We start from the raw sequence: 2,699 nt of genomic DNA on the forward strand, positions 1-2,699 counted from the left end.
GCCGCGGCCTCGCCCCGCCCACTGGGGCGGGACCTGGGCAAGGGCGCGTGGGACCGGTGCCGGCGCGGGCCGATGGCCCCAGCACGTGCGCAGCTCTAGGTGGCAATCGCCCCTGAGCCTTCGTGCCCGACTCTGGGAATCCCCAGGACCCGCACAGGCTCCTTCTTCCTCGCTACCGGGGTCAGCTCACATCTGCCCCAGGCATAGCCTTTGTGGGGTTTACCTTCGATGATCGCCCAAGCTGTCGTTTTAATTGTCTGTCACACGTCTTCATCTCACATTTACCACGTTAAAAACTTACCCCGTCTAGCCATCCAGAGATAAAACAATCCTATTCTTTGCCTATTGAGTGCCACTGGCCTCCACACACCCTGACCTTCTGACATTGACCACGGTTGGGCAATCCTCTGACCCCTCTCCTAGCCAGCTATTCCACTACCCAGATGAACCACAAACTCCTGTCCACCCATTTGGCCTTCCAGATATTTCTGTCATGTGATTCAAGCTCTTGCCTTGGCTCACCAGTATAACTAGTCATCCCTCCCTAGTCCTGGCCTAGGATAGGGTGACCCTCCACATTTTATCCATAGCCCAGGTCAATGGTTTAAACCACAATTATTCACACTGGGCCTGTCCTGGATGTTGGAAGTCCCAGACATGGATTAGAATGACCAGCAGGAATATGAACAATGGAGATGGATTGTGCTGTGAACATTGGTCATGTGGGGCCCACCGCCCACTCTAGAAGCCAAATGAAAACATTTCCTCTCCTATCTTCTTGGGAGTTACTATGCTATACCTCTTCAGACGTTCATGGGAAATGCGCAGTATGAAAAAACCATGCATACATTTAAAAATAAATTGCACTACAATAAGCTGATCCTTTGTATAATCATTTAGTTATCTTTATTTGAGAGGCAGAGGGAAAGAGAGGCAAAGAGAACTCTCATCTGCTGATTCACTGCCCAAATGTCTGCAATGGCTGGGGTTGGGAACTCAGTCCAGGTCTCCCACGTGGGTAGCAGGAACCCAGCTACGTGAGCCTTCATGGCTATCTCCCAGGGTATGCATTAGCAAGAAGCTGGAATTGGGAGTGGGACTGGAACTTAACTCCAGATACTCGGAAAAGCCTGTGCTGCAGTCCCACCGGGTAGGGTAAGGGTATAGGATGATGGCATCCCATGATATGCCCGTGATCCACTGATGTGATCTTGTCTATGTTTTGCCTCCCATGATTGCTGCTTGTTTTCACAGCCTGTTCTGAATACTTTCTGTTATTCTATAGAAGTGTCAGGTTAACTTTATAACCTCCATAATGCCTGAAGGTGCCCTTTGCTGTTTTCTATTTGACCACCACCCCCGGCCCGGTGAGAGCAGGCCGGGAGACTTTCTGGGAACTGTCAGGCTTTGATGGTTCAGGTTGATTTACCATGTCCTGCTCAACAGCACAGTCTACACCTGTAAATCAACTTATAAAAATAATAATGGCTGAATGTTACCCTCCTGCCTTCTCCTTGGTCCTGTTTATCCCTCCAGCAAATGTGACTGTGGTTTATGGCTTTCAAAGTCCAACCCTTGCTTCTGCTCGGGTGGAGGGAGCTTGAGGCATTAGCCTGCTCCGGCTTGCTGGCTAAATAAAGGACACATTCCAAATTTTCAGTACATGGGGCTTCTCTGTGACTTGCTTCACATATAAATCAATAAATTATTTTTCTCCTCCCTCAAGCCAACCAGATCTCTTCTGTTGTTTGCTAAGGAAAACCTCGACTGATAAGGGAGCAGATGGGTTCATTCCCCACTTGCCTGTTTCAGCGCTTGGACTCTTCCCTTTGAGTCCAAAATGCAGCATAACACCTGTCAGCTCGCTTTTGTCTTAGGAATTCATTTATCAGGCCTGTTGATAGATTGTTTCATGTACTCTAGTGTCTCCTCTCCTCTTTTTTAATAATAATAACTTTCTGAGAGGCAGAGAAGCAGGGAGGGAAGGAGTAAGGGAGAGAGAGGGAGATAGAGGGCTTCCATCCTCTGGTTTACTGCCCAGATGCCTGTCATGGCTTGCACCAGGCACAAGCTGGGAGTCAGGGAGTCAGTCCAGATTTCTTACATGAGTCCCAGGAACCCAGCTAATTGACTCCTCACCTACTGCCTCCCAAGGTGTGCATTAACAGGAAGCTGGATCAGAAGTGCAGACAGGACTCCATTCCATGCACTGTGATATGCGATGTGGTACCTTAACTACTAGGCCCAATGGCCACCCCAACTTCACAATCAGCATACAACGAAGTGCACAGATTCTTAAGGTTCACAGACAGGATTTTAGAGAGCTGTGTATACACCTAGGTAAGGACCACTAAAAACAAGATATAGAACATGTCTGTCAACCCAGAAAGCACCTTCATTCCTCCTTCCTGGTGAACCCTTCCTGCCCTAGACACTAGCACTTGATCACTGTCAACCTGGCTTAGTTTTGCCTGTTCTAGAACTTCATAACAACAGAATCATATTGCATAGACTTATTCTTTTGTGTCTTTTTTTTTTTTTTGCTAAATGTGTTTTAATATTTATCCACATGTTTGAGTTTATGACTGTCACTGCAGCCCAGGGAACAAAGTTGGGTGGACCTAACTCTCTCCACATGGCTGAGATTAGGGGACAAGGTAGCATCTCCAAAGAAAGTAAAAGTCATTATTATAGGAAGA

This window comes from Oryctolagus cuniculus, chromosome 1, assembly GCF_964237555.1.
Source record: "Oryctolagus cuniculus chromosome 1, mOryCun1.1, whole genome shotgun sequence".
Taxonomy (NCBI): Eukaryota; Metazoa; Chordata; class Mammalia; order Lagomorpha; family Leporidae; genus Oryctolagus; species Oryctolagus cuniculus.